We start from the raw sequence: 19,562 nt of genomic DNA on the forward strand, positions 1-19,562 counted from the left end.
TGAATGAGAGAGCATCCACCTTCCATGCTAGCTTGTGATAAGTCCTTGTGCAAAAAGTCTGTAACTGGTAGTTCTGGGGAGATGCAAACAGATCTATGTCCGGGCAACCCCAGGCTTCTATAATCATCTTGAATATGTGAGTGTCCAACATCCATTCGTGTGGGTCCGACAAGTTCCTGCTCAGACTGTCTGCCAGAGTGTTTTCTTTTCCTGGTAGGAACTGAGCTTGTAACTCCACTTTGTAAGCCAGTGCTGTGTTCCATAGAGTCATAGCTAGCCTGCAAAGGGGGTAGGAGTGGGAATCCCCCTGCTTGTTTATGTACCACATAACTGTGGTGTTGTCTGTCTGTATCAGTAACTGCCCTGGCTGTAAAAGATCCCTGAAAGCCGTGAGGGCATTCTGCACAGCTAACATCTCTTTTAAATTGATATGCAGGTGCATCTGATCCTCTGTCCAAGAACCTTGCAGGCCTTTTCCCTGCATGTGGGCTCCCCATGCATAATCCGAGGCATCCGTGGTTAACACTTGGTGGGCTGGAGGTAGACTGAAGGCTTTCCCTTTGTTTTGAAGACATGCTGTGGCCCACCAATGAAATTCCTTTTGTAGGCAAGGCAAGACTGCAATCATGGTTTCCAGACTGTGACAATGTTGGGACCATACGCTTTTTAGGTACCACTGTATCTTCCTCATATGCAGTCTTGCATATGGTATGAGCAGGATGCAGGATGCCATGTAACCCAAAGCCTGCAGAAATCTTCTTGCAGTTAGCTGAGACACTGACGCCAGGCCATTGAAAGTTGAAGCCAGTTGCATTTGTCTTTCTGGCGTCAGGAATGCCATCTGGGCTTTTGTGCTTAAAAGAGCACCCAGGAATGTTATTTGTTGAGTGGGTACCAAATTTGACTTTTTTAAGTTTACACTGAATCCCAGGCACTTGAGTAGATTCTGAACAAATTCCAGGTGCTGGAGTAAAATGTCCTTATTGTCTGCTTGAATAAGGCAGTCATCCAGATAAGGGTAAATTTGAATTCCCTTGAGTCTGCAATAAGCTACAACTGGTGCCAGGCACTTGGTAAGGACCCTGGGCGCAGTAGATAAGCCAAAGGGCAGTACAGAGAATTGGTAATGCTTCGAGCCTGCCTTGAACCTGAGGTATCTTCTGCACTCCTTTCTGATCGGAATGTGCAGGTAAGCCTCCTTTAAATCCAATGTCACCATCCATGCATTTTTACTCAACATTGGCAGGAGCTGCTGCAGAGTAAACATCTTGAACTTTGGTATCTCCAGGAAAGTATTTAAGACTGACAGATCCAGGATGGGTCTCCAAGAATTTTCCTTTCTGGGAACTAGAAAGAGTCTTGAATAAAAACCTTGCCCCGTCTCTGAATTTTGTTTTACAGAAAAGTGTATGCGACACACAAACAGCTATATGACAAAAATGCTCAGAGGTACCTATATTTTAGCACCTACATCTTGCTTATATGATTTCATTAATACAAACCTTTTAAGTTCAATAAGTGTTTGCTGGACATCAATCATTATTTATTTATTTCCAGTTTAATGACCAGGGAAGTCCACTAGGCCCAAGGAGCCGGTTTTCATTGGAGGCCCAGGGAGAAAAGCTCCAATCTATACAAGTTACACTAAGGATACATAATACAATTATTAATATCGAAGAAAATTCAGCAGGTGTAAAATACAAATAGAAGCTTATTTACACATCAGCAGATACAAGCATATTTACAAATCAAGAAAAGAATTTACAAATCATGTTGCTTTATGCCTGAGTACAGCCCTCATTTTGTTACCTTGCCAGTTGATAATGCTCTTTTTGAACAGTTACAAAGACTCAGTTTGTAAATCAGTGTTAATTTACATCACAGAGCAAATGTGCAGCCTGTCAGATATTATGATTACACTAAAGGCACTGTATAGGAAATGCAGTTTAGTAGTCTGGAAACAAAGAGTAACGATTACATATAAATCCTTATATAAAACATGACACAACAAAAATACAGTTCAAAACAATGAATTCAGTTACTTCAGGACTTCATTTAGAAGGCGGTGGAAGTATAAATTACAAAGATGTGAAAAGGTAATATTTCTGTGGACGTCAACATTACACAAGACAGTTTGAGCAACCAGTTAGTAACGTGACAACAACTAGTATAATGCTTATTTTGTGTACTTGCTTAGGTTGGTTTATCTGTCAAATTATTTAACATGCTTTCACAGGAAAGAGGAGCAGGTGGGTCCCCTCAACAGTACAGCTTAAAAAGCTCCTAAGAACCCACCTTACAAAGACCTGGCTCTGTCCCTGCAGCTCCCCTGAATAGAACGCTCCCTCGCCCCATTCTGCTCATCACCCTACCTCCTTATCCCTCCTGCCTAATTTGTACAGGACTTTTTGTCAAGCATTGTGCTGACTGCATTAAATTATGACTATCTCTACATCTGCTGTACTATAGTTCTATGTATACGCAGCTACGGCCTCTGTTTTCTTTCCGTAACTCTAAATGTAACTACAAATTCACTGTATGTACTGTAGCTATAATGTTATGTTATCTTACCTGCTGTTCTTATTACTGTGTGTTTTATTAGTTCTTTTCTTACTATGTTAATGTACAACTTGGAGCTTTTCTCCCTGGGCCTCCATTGAAAAAGGACATTTGTCCAGTTGGACTTTCCCGGTAAATAAATAAAATAAATAAATAATAAATAATCATCTTGTGTACAAGTTCAGTACAGTGGAACAGGAAAGTAAATATTAGCCATGAAAATAAAGACATTCTCTAAAAGAAGAGATGCTGAAATACTTCTATCCACCACCGCTCAACTCTTAGTCCTGAGAAGACTTTTCATGCTGAAAGTATTTTGTATGAAGCATGTACCCAGTTTTATTTTATACTCATTAAGTATATATAGCTTAACAGTGTGCTGAACACCGGGTAGGTTGGTTTTAATAGGTACAGAATCACACCCTGTTTTTTCAGTACTATTTTTTGTCTTTTTTAATATATATTTTTGGTTCTCCCACCCTCACAGTTTCCCAAATAGTTTTTCATTTCTAATTCTGTCTTCCTTAATACCCACATCACTCTGCATGTGTGCATAGGGGGGGTGCCACCCTTTGCATGGGCAGATTTGCCCTTTGGTATGTACCTGACCAGGCATATGCAGCAACTACAGTGACCTTAGAGGTTCCTTACAAAAAGAACACAAGACATAATAAGCCTGCCTTATGCAGAGTGCCTTAAAGCCCTTTCCCTATACTCAGTCTCCTATAGATTGCTGAGGGGTGATCTATGCCTGGCTTACAAAGTATTTGCAAACCCCACACTTACAAATCTTCTAAATATTCATAAGGCAAACAGTACCAGAAATACAAGGTCTAAAGACCTGAATTTTGTCTGTGACTTAAACAGAACGTGCTGGAGAGACAGATGTGTGACCCATAGACTGATCCTCCTGTGGAACTTGCTTCCCATCCATGTGAAACTGAGATCATCTACTACCTAGTTTAACTGTGATCTAGACCAGTGGATGGCGAATGGGAAATTTGCACCAGGCCTGGCACCCATGCTCCTTATGGACAGAGGTAGCATAAATGCCTGGCCATTAGTGTCCTGTTTGGGTACAGGACATTATTCTTTTGGGAAAACATGACTAGGTTTAGAAAGGCACCCCCCAGGTTGTTAGCCTAGTAACAATCTATGAATCTGTGGAGTCACACATTCTTGTCAGGCAGTGAAGGCAAAAGCTGGGAGATGTGGGATGTCAGCTACTGCTGGTTCAGCTTTTTTCAAGCTTCTCTCTTTGTGGTGGCAAGATAACACATTGCTGGAATGGTACCTGTAATACTGGGGCACAAGTGTCTACTTCGCACCCCCCCCCCCCCCACACACACACACCATGGCCAATTTAGAGTGCCCATAATACCCACAACATATCTTGACAAGTACTACATTTTAGAGATTGTAAATAATTCCTACATGTAGAGAATTAAAATCTAACAAAAAAGTAAAGTAATTTACTAATACTCATTCTTAAAAAAAACATATATACCAGGAAATGTAAAAGGTTAGCTGTATCACTGGTATCACTGTTGCCTATAAAAGGGAGAAATCAAAGCAGTTCTAAATTTTCCCATTTTGTTACTACATAATCAGGACTTCCAGAGTCACTGACATTAAAAATGTTTTAGTCATTGTTTTTGATTCAGTTAGTCACAATTTGCTAACGTGAACAAACATTGCAAACATAAAGGTGTATAACAGAATCCACAGACGTCATGGAGATCTCTTTTCCAGTAGCTGCAAAGTTCTCACTGGATATCAGCTCTGTTCACATATATATCTTCGGTTTCACAGTCAAAATGAAAGAAACAAGACTCTTTTTTTTTTAAGTTATCCAAAACAGGGGCAACAGTGATGCTATATGCCTACCTAGATCTAAAGGCACTGTTCCTTGTGGGAGTTGTAAGGCTTGTGGTTACATCAATAGAGAGACAACCTTCATACATCCCTCTACAGGAAGGAGTTTTTCATTCAAGGGCAAGGCTACCTGCAGAACCACCAATGTTGTGTATTTGGCAAACTGCACATCATGTTCAAGATATTATGTTGGCAAAACCAATAACATGCTCAAGGTTAGGATCCTGCAGCACCTTTCGTCTATCAGGAACTGTGATGAACACAATGCCCTTTATAATCACATTAAAGATAATCCGACACATCACTTTAGGTTCAGGGTGATTGTTAATGTGTTTCTTAACTGAAGAGGTGGTGATATTAAGTTAAAGACGGAAGCTATTGAATCCAGATGGATTTTAGAATTAACAGCCCACATTAATCCAGGGCTTAATGATGTGGTACCTCTCAAGCCAACCCTCAGAAATAGGCGGGCTTTTTATTGAGTCCTGATTGGATGTTAAGTATTTTAAATATGTATTGTTAGCTTGAGTACTTTGTCTGATGAAGGGTTTTGGCCCGAAAGCGCTAACTCTGTTTTCTTTTGTGTTTTAAATAAATATTTTTATATTGATTTGCACAGCAGCAGTTCCCAGCGACGTTTTTTCTTGCTGCTTTTTTTTTAAGTAAGATAATAGTTTTTATTATTTTACAGAAACCAGGTTCTGCATTTCCCTGTACCATCACTTTGATTGTAGGAAAGGGAACATGAATATATTAATGTATTAATATATAGTTAACATAAAGTAACAAGTAAACATGTTAATTTGTATCTTACAAAAGGTCACAAAAATAACTGTCAGCAGTAGTGTAGTGCAAATAGAAAGAATATTTGTATTTATTTTTCTTATCATGTGGTCTTTTCAGTAATGTGTCTTGCTCAACATCCAGATATTTTCCCCCAAACATACTCCATAGTTTGGCCCCGACTGCTGCTCCTATCATTGCAAAAGTGCCTGTACCAGCCATTGTATCGAATGCTACTTAGCACCCTCAGTGCAACCCTGCTGCCAAAAATGAACGCATCAGTAGCGGCACGTGGACCATTCACCATGCCAGCACCTACCGCAAATAGAAGGACAAGACACCGCATGCTAATAGCAACTTTTGATTTAATAACCATAGTCCCAAACTCCTATCCATATCTAGAGATATACTTCTCTAAATCCTCCTCGCACTCAACTGCCAATAAGTTGAAAAAACACAATAACCCCATCATTAAATTACTTTAAGTAAATTACTAAAAACCACAGCAACCCCATCATGAAATAGATAGATTACTAAAAACTGCAGGAACCTTGCCCCATCATTAAACAGCTACATTACTAAAAACACAGCAACCCTGACCACACCATTAAGTAGATAAATTACTAAAAACCACAGCAACTCCCATAAATAAATAAATTACTAAAACCATAGCAACCCCATCATTAAATAGATACATTACTAAAAACACAGTAACCGTGCCCTCACCATTAAGTAGATAAATTACTAAAAACCACAGCAACTCCACCACATCATTAGATGCATTACTAAAAAACACAATAACCCCATCATTAAATTACTTTAAGTAAATTACTAAAAAACACAGCAACCCCATCATTAAATAGATACATTACTAAAAACTGCGGGAACCCTGCCCCATCATTAAAAATCTACATTATTAAAAACACAGCAACCCTGACCACACCATTAAGTAGATAAATTACTAAAAACCACAGCAACTCCACCACATCATTCTGCTCTGCAGAAAGGCTTGGACGCTCAAGACATTTTGCTGGCAACAACCTGGAACATGTAAGAGATGCTACATTTTTTAAAGGAGTCTTCATCCTCTCATGAAGAAGAATAAAGCTTTTTTATGGATGCATGATAGCCTTCTATGTGAAGTTTCTGATTACATCAAGAAAGGCTTCAAATATTTTGAACAGAAAACTTTTGGTGTTCTATCAATGCTTCTATTTACTAGAAATCTGCAGTTATACTGCATTAAAAAGTGAAGACTGAATTAAATTTACCGAGCTTAGACTGAAGCACTTTTTATACATGTTTCTCATTTTCCATCGGGATGCACTTTATGTACATTAATATGGTTTTACAGATAGATGACATTACAGTGAGGTCTACATTAAGCAGAACAGTAACAATACAAGCAATCACAATGCTACACATCTTCTGTCAATTCATTAACAACAGTCCTCATTTCTGAACTGCAATGGATTGCCATGTTCCTGTTAGCACAGACTTTATCAAGATTGTGAAACTAACAGACTGTTCACGGTACTGTGTTATGATATCTCCTTCAGACACAGGAGGTTCTGGGTTCAGTCCTGACCTCCTCTCATTGTGTAAGTAAACTATGCTATCTGACAGTGCAGGGAATTGATGCAGTTACCCGTTAAGTTACTTTGTGTGGTCCAGGGTTTGATTCCCCCAACCTTCATTTGCCTACGGGGTCTCCATGAGCAAGTCAGTTTGTCCCAAAGTACTGTGTGGTCATTAAAAATCTCGACTAGGCTCCTCAATGGTCTTGTGGACTGCATGCAGAGTAACTACCTCTGCATCCATGAATCTACCAACATTAAACAAGTTGCATGAGCTACTGAAATTTTTAATTAAAATACACTTGAAACATTAATTAACCACATGAAGGTTTAAATAGGTTCTAACTTTTTCGACCTAATTTTAACAAGCTATGCAGTTAAGGAATGCCATTGTAAGGTCATAGACACGTCTAGTGGCAAAACAACACATGCATCAGCCAGATACCACCATGCCATCTGATCATAAGTATGGGTTTTCCAGTTGCTGAAAGAAGATGCTAATAGGGGTCTATATTACGTTGTCAAAAGGCTTGTTCATCGAACGCCTTTTCATCGACACGTAAACATTGAAGTACCAAAACTCTGAATGGCTACTTCAGCAAATTTTTTCCCAGAGGAAAAGAATCCCTTTACCAACCATAAACAAAGCAAACTGTAAGACCCTATGAAGTGGGGGGCTTTGCCCCCACACCCACTGATGTGGGGGTTATGCCCCCTTACCCCCTAACTAAATAGTCCAACTCTGAGATCACACTACAGTGGAGGAAAGGGCAAATTCACGTTGATCACCCAGTGATTTTTTCCCCTGGGAAAAATTCACTGATGTGGCCATTCGGAGTTTTGGTACTTCGATGTTTACATGTCGATGAAAAGGCATTCAATGAACAAGCCTTTCGACAAAGTACTATGGACTCCTAATAGACCTGTACTCTGTGACAGACAACTGCATGTGTAACATCGGTGGCTCTGATTTAGGAAGTACCTGATGTGCAGCACGAAGCAAACATTCACATCTGTGATAAAGCAGATATACGAAGTGATACAGCACTCTGAGGTAATGACCTATGTGTGTGATGCAATGTCTCCATAACCTTCTGAATATCGTTAGGTACAGCTCTACAGAATTATGTTTAGACCCATCAGTATTTAGTGCACCTAAGATAGAGATTCTTGTATTAAGGGCTTTAATGCAAGTCCTATAGTTTAATCCCCAGAACTTCTTTTACTTGCAGTCTGATCCATGGGAGTTCAGAATGCTATGCATCATTTTATGCAAAATGGATGGGCATGTGTTATTTGGCATATGGAAGAACAGTGCACATGATCCACTGATGAAGCGGCTTCTCGACAGTGTGGCCATACTGCTTTGGTGGTTTGTGCCATGAGCCTAATGTGCGTGACCGTACAGTAGTATTTCATACAGTGAAACCTAGTTTTCCATTAATACAGCATTGCAAGTTAATTTTGTTATGAAGGGTAGTTTAAACCAGAACAGTTTGCCTGCTTTTGGTGTTGTCTTCAGGTACCAAACCACACAGCACCTCTGTGATCACAAGCTACTCTCCTGTCAAGTGATTATGATAAAACAGATTTACATCCCACAGACCAGGGGAATCAAGCTCTAAAATGACTTCTCAGTAACTCTGAGGAATGGAATATATTGTGCAAATTTCTTTGCTAATAAAAGACAAGAAACATAAAGCATAACTTTAAAAGAATGCAGACAGATCTGTATGAAATTATATGTTTTAAAGTTTAAAATTTCTATGTGACATCAGTAGTGCTATATTAGCACAGGCGGTGCACAGAACCAGAAATGACTGACCGCTGCTGCCAGTTCTCATACCCTTGTATTACATGTGATTTCACTTTTAGAACACTGACAGCGGTCTTAAGAACAACTAACTGCAGAGATGCAGTTTCCATGCAGGTACCCAAGTAGCATATTACCTCTTCTTGAGGAGTATCAGTAGACTTGCTTAAGTCATCCTCCAGATCCCGTTCGCTGCATGAAGTACTAGTCATCTGTTAAGGAAGAACATTGAAAAAACATTAACAAAGCCTCGGGCTTGTTGCTTATCTGCAGCTGCGATGTGGACTTTACAGTTTCTCTTCGAGTTTTCTGAAAGAGATTAAAACTTCCATTAACACCCCATCCAATCAAACAACAAGAAATAAAGGCAGATGGGGGCATCACTCTCAAAGCATACTGCAGCACACACATACTGTGTGTTGCAATGGATCCCTATTATAACATCGAAGTTGCATAACTTTGAATGTTGTAATAGCGAACTGTAAACAGAGAACGCTAAAAAATAGCGACGCTGCAGAAAACCAAATTTTTTCCTAGGGAAAGAATTTGGTTGTACTTTTCTGCGACTTCGCTATTTTCCGCAGTGTGGTGCGAAAGTTACTGGCTGGGTTCAGGTAAGTGTGTGATAGTGATGGACTTTAGGGTTTGGGCACGGGTCAGGTATCTGTGCGATAGTGACGGACTTTAGGGTTAGGGCTGGGTTAGTGATAGTCCATAGATAGTCATGTATGTTAGGTTTATTGTAGGTTTTTAAGGTGTTTTGTGTGAGTCTGTTGTTTGTGTGTTTTTCAGAACAGCAAATGTTTTCGCTGGGAAAAAATTTGCTGTTCTGAGGTTTCAAAGTTATTACGTTTCGAACTTCCAAGTTCAAACTTATGGTGTTCAAAATTTTGGAAGTTTGATAATGTAATATGAACCCTGTTGCAATATGTGTGGAATCTTAAACCAATATTCGAAATTTTGGAAGTTCGATAACGTAATATGAACCCTGTTGCAATATGTGTGGAATCTTAAACCAATATAACAGGCATGATGTCCCCTTATATATGCTGTGTGATTGCTACCCTGTTATTAGTGGTTCCAGAATCTCACTGGCAAGGGGCACTGTGGATCTCATGTTTAGCACTAAGTCTGACATCACTGTGTGTCGGTCTGTAAAAATGCCACAGTTATCCAAAACATCTGCTCTTCCTGCCACGTAAAACCACTGCATGACCAGCTAAGGCTTCAAAAAGAGCACCCCTTACTAATTCTGTACACAATACTCACATGCTTGTGCGTGCATGAGTGCATGGTTATGTAAATTCATGTGCAAGTGTGTGCGTTTTTTTGAGTTATTCAAAAAACATTTAAGTTTCACTGATATCCCTATATTGAGCAACAATTTGGAAATGCATAAAAACACAAAATATTTTTTTTCAAAGTGGCAACACCTTCTTCACTCCCTCCAGGTGTGAGGGTCTGGCCTTTCATAACCCCCAAACTTAAAATTAGATGCAGTCCACACTGGCATACACAATATATAAGTGTTTGATGTTTCAAAAAACCACGATTAAAGGAAATTGAAGAAAAGATGCCTCATGTACCTACCCTCATGAGAAGGTAGGTATGCTGTGTGTGTGCGCGTGCGCACGTGCGTGCATGTGTTAGCTCTAATGTGTGTGGATATATACTTGTCTACAATATTTCATCACCACAATTTTTCATTGCAGCACAGTCCATCAAGTCCAACTCATCAGTCCTAAAGCATCAAAACACTACAAAACTACTAAAAAACGCAGAAACCCTGCCCCGTCATTAAACAGATAAATTACTAAAAACCACAACAAATTCCCCCATCATTAAATAGATACAGTACTAAAAACCACAGCAACCCCCATCATTAAATAGATACATTCCTAAAAATCAAAGCAACTCTCATATCATTATATAGTTAAATTACTAAGAACTACAGTAACCATGCCCCACCATTAAAATGATAAATTACTAAAAAAACACTGCAACTCCCATATTATTAAATAAATTACTTAAAACCACAGTAACCATGCCCCCATAATTAAATAAATTACTTAAAACCCCAGTAACCATGCCCCCATAATTAAATAAAGTACTAAAAACCACAGCATCCCCATCATTAAACAGCTACATTACTAAAAACACAGCAACCCTGACCACACCATTAAATAAATAAATTACTAAAAACCACAGCAACCCCATCATTAAATAGATACATTACTAAAAACTGCAGGAACCCTGCCCCATCTTTAAACAGCTACATTACTAAAACACAGCAACCCTGACCACACCATTAAGTAAATGTTGTTGTGTCGTTCGGCTTTTCCCGGTTAGGAGTCGCCACAGCGGAACTCCGGTCCGCTAATAATTGGCAGTAGATTTTTATGTGCCGAGATGCCGGCCCTGACGCACAACCTTCAACAAAGGTACGCCCATTCATGCATGTCTCCATACAGAAGACGCTCTAGCTGAGAATCGAACAGGACAACGTCTTACTGTGAGGCGACAATGCTACCGCAGCACCACCACCGCGGATACTAAAAAGCACAGCAACTCCACCACATCATTCTGCTCTGCAGAAAGGCTTGGACACTCTCAAGACATTTTCTGGCAACAACCTGGAATATGTAAGAGATGCTATATGTTTTAAATGAGTCTTCATCCTCTCATGAAGAAGAATAAAGCATTTTTATGGATGCATGATAGTCTTCTATGTGAAGTTTCTGATTACATCAAGAAAGGCTTCCAATACTTTGAACAGAAAACTTTTGGGGTTCTATGAATGCTTCTATTTACTAGAAATCTGCAGTTATACTGCATCAAAAAGTGAAGTCTGAATTAAATTTACCGAGCTTAGACTGAAGCACTTTTTATACACATTTCTCATTTTCTGTCTGGTTGCAATTTATGTACATTAATATGGTTTTCCAGATAGATGACATTACAGTGAGATCTGCATTAACCAGAACAGTTAAGAATACAAGCAATCAGAATGATACACATCTTCTTTCAATTCAGTAATAGCAGTCCTCATTTCTGAACTGTAGTGGATTGCCATGTTCCTGTTATCACAGACTTTATCAAGATTGTAAAACTGACAGACTGTTCATGGTACTGTGTTATGATATCTCCTTCCGACACATGAGGTTCTGGATTCAATCCTGACCTCCTCCCATTGTGTAAGTAAACTATGCTGTCTGACAGTGCAGAGAATCAATGCAGTTACCTGTTAACAAGTTGCTTTGTGTGGTCCTGGGTTTGATTCCCCCAACCTACATTTGCCTATGGGGTCCCCTTGAGTAAGTCACTTTGTCCCAAAGCACTGTGTTGTCATTAAAAACCTGGACTAGGCTATTCAATGGTCTTGTGCATTGTATGTATAGTGACTACCTACGCATCCATGAATCTACCAACATTAAACAAGCTTCAAGAAGTTGCAAGAGTTACTGAAAATTTTCATTAAAATTCACTTGAAATATTAGTTAATGCACATAGGTTTAAAGAGGTTCTAATATTTTCCACCTAATTTTAACAAGCTATGCAGTCAAGTAATGCCATCGTAAGGTCATAGACACATGTCTAGTGGCAAGAACCACCAAAACAACATGTGCATCATCAAGATACCACCGTTCCATGTGATCATAAGTATGGGTTTTCCAGTTGCTGAAAGATTATGGTAATATGAGTCTATATTACGTTGTCAAAAGGCTTGTTCATCAAACGCCTTTTCATCGACACATAAACATTGAAGTACCAAAACTCTGAATGGCCACGTCAGCAATTTTTTTCTCAGGGGAAAATATCTCTTGGCCAACCACAAACAAAACAAACTGTAAGAATGTGCCCTCCTACCCCCCAAACTAAATATACCAACTCTGAGACCGCACTACAGTGGAGGAAAGGGTAAATTCCTGACACGGCCTAGCAATTTATTTCCCCTGGAAAAATTCACTTAAGTGGCTGTTCGAAGTTTTGGTGCTTCAATGTTTACATGTTGATGAAAAGGCGTTTGATGAACAAGCCTTTCGACAACGTACTATAGACCCCTAATAGAACTGTACTCTGTGACAGACAACTGTATACATAACATCAGAGGCTCTGCTTTAGGACGTACCTGATGTGCAGCACAAAGCAAACATTCGCATCTGTGATAAATAAAGCAGATATACGAAGTGATACAGCACTCTGAGGTAATGACCTATGTATGTGATGCAATGTCTCTGTAACATTCTGAATATTGTTAGGTACAGCTCTACAGAATTATGTTAAGACCCATCAGTATTTAGTGCACCTAAGATAGAGATTCTTGTATTAAGGGCTTTAATGCAAGTCCTATACTTTAATCCCCAGAACTCCTTTACTTACAGTCTGATCTGGGAGGTCAGAATGTTGTGCATCACTTAATGCAAAATGGGTGGTCGTGTGTTATTTGGCATTTGGAAGAACAGTGCACATGATCTGCTGATGTAGCAGCTTCTCGACAGTGCGGCCATACTGCTTTCGCGGTTTGTGCTGTGAATTTAATGTATGCGACCGTACAGTAGTATTCCATACAGTGAAACCTAATTTTCCATTAGTACTGCATTGCAAGTTAGTTTTGTTATGAAGGATAGTTTTAATGAAAACAGATTGTTTAAACAAGAACAGTTTGCCTGCTTTTGGTTTTGTCTTCAGGTACCACACCTCACAGTACCTCTGTGATCACAAGTTACCCTCCTGCCAAGTAATTATGATAAAACAGATTTACATCCCACAGGCCAGGTGAATCAAGCTATAAAATTAATTCTCACTAACTCTGATGAATGCAATATATTGTGCAAATTTCTTTGGTAATAAAGACACGAAACATAAAGCATAATTTTAAAAGAATGCAGACAGATCTGTATGAAATTATATATTTTAAAGTTAAAATTCTCTATGTGACATCAGTAGCGCTATATTAGCACTGGTGATCCAGAGAACCAGAAATGACTGACTGCGGCTGCCAGTTCTCACACCCTTGGAATACATGTGATTTCACTTTTACAACACTGACAGCGGTCTTAAGAACATCAAACTACAGAGATGCCATCTCTATGCAAGTATCCAAGTAGCATCTTACCTCTGGCAGGGGATTCTCGTCCTACTGGTTACTGTTATCCTCCGTCTCTGTTGGGTTTTCCAGAATAAGAAGCTGCTGTTAAGGAAGAACATTTAAAAAACATTAACAAAGCCTTGGGCGTGTTGCTTATCTGCAGCTGTGATTTGGACTTTGCTGTTTCTGTTCTAGTTTTCTGAAAAAAATCAAAACTTCCATTAATACCCCACCCAATCAAACAACAAGAAATAAAGGCATATGGGGGCATCATTCTCAAAGCATACTGCAACACACAAATACTGCGTGTTGCAATATGTGTGGAATCTTAAACCAATATAACAGGCATGCTATTCTCTTATACATGCTCTTTGATTGCTGCCCTGTTATTAGTGGTTCCAGAGTCTCACTGGTTAGGGGCACCGTGGATCTCATGTTCAGCACTAAGTCTGACGTCACTGTATGTCAGTCTGTAAAAATGCCACAGTTATCCACATCATCTGCACTTCCTGCCACGTAAAACCACTGCATGATCAGCTAAGGTTTCAAAAAGAGCATCCCTTACTAATTATGTGCACATGCTTGTTTGTGTGTGAATGGATGTGTGTGCGTTTATCTGAGTTATTTAAAAAACATTTAAGTTTCACTGATATTCCTACATTGAGAAACAATTTGGAAATGCATACAAACACAAAATATTTTTTTTTCAAAGTGGCAACACCTTCTTCACTTCCCCCCAGGTGGGAGGGTCTGGACTTTCGTAACCCCCAAACTTAAAATCAGATGCAGTCCACACTGGCATACGCAATATATAAGTGTATGATGTCTCAACAAACCACGATTAAATGAAATTGAAGAAAAGATGCCTCATGTACCTACCCTCATGAGAAGGTAGGTATGCTGTGTATGTATGTTAGGACTAATGTGCATGGATATATAGTTGTCTACATTATTTCTTCACCAACATTTTTCATTGTAGCACAATCCATCAAAACCAACTCATCGAGTCCTGAAAAATCAAAACACTACAAAACTACTAAAACCCACAGCAACCCCACCCCATCATTAAAAGGATAAATTACTAAAAACCACAACAAACTCACCCCATCTTTAGACAAATTACTAAAAAACCACAGCAACCCCCTTCATTAAATAGATAAAGTCCTAAAAATCAAAGCAACTCTCATATCATTATATAGCTAAATTACTAAGAACTGCAGCTATCCCGCCCCATCATTAAAAGGATAAATTATTAAAAACCACAGCAAACTATCCCATCATTAAATAAATAAATTACTAAAAACCATAGCAACCCTATCATTAAAAAGATAAATTCCTAAAAATCAAAGCAACTCTCATATCATTATATAGAAAAATTACTAAGAGCAACAGCAATCATGCCCCATCATTAAATAGTTAAATTGCTAAAAACCACAGCAACACCCCTATCATTAAATTACTTAAAACCAGAGTAACCATGCCCCCATAATTAAATAAAATACTAAAAACCACAGCAACCCACATAATTAAAGAAATTACTAAAGACCACAGCAACCCCATCATTAAATAGATGCATTACTAAAAACTGCAGCAACCTTGCCTCATCATTAAATAGCTACATTGTTAAAAACACAGCAACCGTGCTCCCGCCATTAAGTAGATAAATTAATAAAAATCACATCAACTCCACCACATCATAAGATACATTACTAAAAAACCCAGCAACCCCATCATTGAATTACTTTTAAGTAAATTACTAAAAAGCATTGCAACCACACCCTCATTAAACAGATAACTTACTAAAAACCACAGCAACCCCCCATCATTAGAAACATTACGAAAAGCTACAGCAACCCCGCCTCATCATTAAGTGGATACATTACTGAAAACCACAGTAACTCCACCCCCACTATTGAATAGATAAATTAATAAAAAGACAGCTGTGACAAAGGGGGATACTGTCAGCCCAGCTAGCTGGAATTTTGTAAATAATTATTTATCATTTGTGAATATCAACATGATTTACATCAGATGCTTGTGTTACAACTGTATTAGAACTGTGTCATGTGTGTCAAGCTGCATGTACAGATGTGTGTGTTGAAAAGGTATTTGCAGGGTGCTGTGCTTGAAATGTGGCTGTGGTGTGCCTTGCTGGAGGAGAGCAGAGATGTGCATGCACTATTATAGCTGTTTGGATGTATGTATTTTGTCAGTGGAGACTGTAATGCGAGAGGTTAACTTCAGAGAAATGGATGAAGTTGAATTGCTTTGTAGGCTATGCAGTAGGGAATGGTGTCTTTCAGTTTTTGATGCAGCTGGAGGCAGAGAGTCTGTGCTGAGGAGCTGTCAGTATTGTCTTGGAAGTGTTTTATTGTTTTGACTTTCAACATCTGCCAAGGATCTGAGGTCTGTGTATTTTTGAAGGTGAATGCTGGATGCTGCCAATTGCTATCAGTGGTTGTTTTGGGGCTGGGAATTAGAGGTTGGGTAGCAAGGGGTGATGTCATTCTGCAGGCTAGCCCAGCAGTAATATTATTTTGAGGGATCTCCTGGTGAGACAGAGCATTTTGTATTATGTCTTGGATCTAACATCAAGGAAAACCATTCACCACACATTTGCCTTGCTCTAATGAAGTAACTTTTTAGGGAAAAGTATAATTCTCTTAAATTTAGTCAGGAATATAGCAAAGCTTAATTTAGATGTTTTTTCTTTATTTATTTGAGACTGTCGTGCAATGTTTTAAATATTTCCTGTGGTTTTGAATTCCGGTGTCCCTGTGAATGTACATTTAGTATTGTCTTGTTCTTTTATTATTTATTATTAAATATATTTAAAACCTTTCATTGTGGCTGATCTGTGTAGAGATACTTAAGTTGTGAGAGTACTTGTATATCTGTTTGGTGACACTGTATGGGCCACTCCTAATAGCCTTGCTCTAGGTCATACTACGATTTGTATTAATATTACACAGAAATATTGGACATCCTTTGTTAAAGGCCTTAAAGTAGCTGATAAAGAGGGTGTGTGTGTGTGTGTGTGTGTGTGTGTGTGTGTGTGTGTGTGTGTGTGTGTGTGTGTGTGTGTGTGTGTGTGTGTGTGTGTCCTGTCAATACTGTCTTTGTTTTCATTTACTGGTGGACATTCACAACTTCAAAACTCTCAATGTTTAAAGAATCAGTCCCTAAACACTGTGTATTGTAGTCAACGCTTTCCCTCGATTATCTCTCACTCACACTTCTTACATTCTCACATGCTAGAAAACTCACACAAGCACACACACAGTCTCTTCTTTATTTTAGTAACTTTTTATTTTAATTTTATGCTCCCTAAACTGCAAAGGTCTGCTTAGCTAGTGTAAAAATTGACGTCCATTTGCTCTTGAAATGTACAAGCCTCGTGGCACCTTAATATGATGCCGTAAATCATTGGACTCATGTTGTCCAGTCAGGGTTTAATGTATGATTTCCCTATTATCTAAGACTTCTGGACAGCTTTATAACAATGCAATGAAACTAATAATCACTTTATGTAAAATTACATTCCCATTTAAGGTTATTCTGTTTTAATAAATGGTAGTTTTCCCAGAGAGAAAAGGACAGCCATGACATGTATTTACAGTTAGGCTTACTGTGGTTTAGTATAAAATAGCTCTTTTAGGCAAGAACAGGGTAATTATACTAATAGGGAGGCAGCAGGTGCAGGATAGGTGTCTTAGGTAACACCACCCACTCAAGTTCACTTAGTGTCCAATCTCTTTTAGTTTCAGACATACTAAGTAGCTCATGGAACCAAGCTTGCATGATTCACTCCAGGCAGGCCCAGCACACCCTGGGAATAGATTCTCTCTTTCAAATGGTACAAGGTTGAAATTCTCACCAACAGAGTTTCAGAAAAAAAAACAACACAGAGAGCAGTATTTTTTTCTTTGTTCTCTCATTCTGTCTCCTGCACGGGGTAATAATTCACATTACCTAATGCCTCCAAACCAAGGGCATGGTTGTGTGTGTGTGTGTGTGTGAGAAGGATTGAATTCGCTGTCACCTCACAGCAAGAGGTTCTCCGGTTCGATTCTCAACTGGGGTGCCTTCTGTGTGGAGTTTGCATGTTCTCCCTGTGTTCGCGTGGGTTTCCTCCGGGTACTCCGGTTTCCTCCCACATTCCAAAGACATACATCTGGAGCATTTCTCCCCGGGCCTCCACTGAAAACAGGCTCTGTGGAACCTAGTCGGACATTCCCGGTCAACAAATGTTAAATAAATAAAAAAAATAAATAAATAAATGACAGGCATTTGAATTTCAGACTTCATATTCCTCAGAAAATAAATGGTAACTCCAAACCTATTATTCTAGCAATTTTCTAAGTTTAATAAGATCAGTAGTTGAAAGTTGTCCCTATTTTTGGGGTTGTATTCACCCATTATTTGCTTTGTACAGTTTATTTTGTACTAAGAGGTTGAGAGCTATGGTGAGAAGTGAGAACTGAATTCAATAAATGATAGCCATTTAAGTTTCAGTCTTTCTATTGTTCAGGAAACTGCTGATTTGGCATAGTGGTATGTTGCTTTGACTGTAGTGCACAGGGTCCTGGGTCCAAGTCTTGGCAGTGAACTGCATGGTGGTAACACATTTTATTCTAGCAACTTTCCAAAATTATATAAGCAATGTTTAAAATGTGTCCCTGGTTTTTGCGCTTTTGTAACCCCCAAATAAATTTTGGCTTTTTCCAGATTTCTTGTGCTGCAAATTTGAGGGATACAGTTGAGTGTCGAGTGGATTTTACAAGGAGCTGAGAGCTTCAGGGGAAGAGAAGTTTAGAGTTGCTTATGCTGAGTCTACTTGCATTGTTAATAGTATAACAAGTTAAATGCTTGCTTTTGATGCAGAAGGTTGTGGGTTCTACTACCACAGTATGTAGGTGTATTGCTGATAATGTACTGTGTTGTTGTACTTTTAAAGGGGGTGGGTGTAACAAGTCAGGGGGTATAGCTACATTTACAACAGAAGTGAGAAAATATCATGCACAGGGGCATTTGTGCCTCAGTGGTAAGAGAAAAAATATCATTAACCCAAATTCAGGTACAGAAAATCATAATTATGTTCTGTGCTGCATTATAACAAAAATATTTTTAAACAAGTACAATGTTTTTTCCAACATTCAAGATAAAACACATTTAAGATGAATGTAGGAGAGAGCCTGTCAGTACTTGGACTAAAAATTGGAAGTCTTAAAACATGCAGTTCACCTAGTTTATTTTGTTGTGCATCTACAGCTATTGAGTTGGTCTGATAACACAAATCAGAGAAAGTCAAGTAAAAAGCTGAAACTGAAAATAAGTTTGAGAAGCTATGCAAGATGCCCATGGCTTACACTAATGTCATTCTAGTTTTATTTATATATAAAACTGTGTATGTGTGGAAGTAGACTTTTATGATGGAGTTGGGCAGTTTTGTCATTATTGGTTCATGTATTTTGTTACATTGCTTACTAGAAAAATGTTCAAACAATAAATTTAAAATGTGTTCTAAGCCTAACAAGTGTGCTGTATTATACAAGGAATATAATAAAGTTAGGAAGGTGTATCAAAGAGCATATGTATGTTTTTTGTTTTGTGTGCAAGGGGCCTATGATTTGAAAACAGCCCAAAGTAATCTTTATCCATGACTGACCAGATGCATTTTCTTTGGATGTGGTATGGGTTTCAATGCTGTTTCAATGAATGTAAGTTTCAAGAGCACAGAAGTTGTAATGCTAAGTTTGTTTTCATTGTGAGACAGTATTGCTTTGTTTAGCAGATGTCTATTCGTGTTTGTGCATTGTGCTATAAAATATAAAAATAAAATCCAAATAATCATTGTAGAAGTAAA

General features: G+C 38.6%; 1 protein-coding gene across 1 annotated transcript in view; it reads left to right on the forward strand.

Annotated features, from left to right (window-relative positions):
• LOC122814051 (RING finger protein 112-like) overlaps positions 1-19,562 on the forward strand; it is a 1,095,042-nt gene that overhangs the window by 451,220 nt on the left and 624,260 nt on the right. The gene's annotated exons all lie outside the window — the stretch shown is intronic.

This window comes from Protopterus annectens, chromosome 10.part0 (genome assembly GCF_019279795.1).
Source record: "Protopterus annectens isolate FY-2018-M chromosome 10.part0, PAN1.0, whole genome shotgun sequence".
Lineage (NCBI taxonomy): Eukaryota > Metazoa > Chordata > Ceratodontiformes > Protopteridae > Protopterus > Protopterus annectens.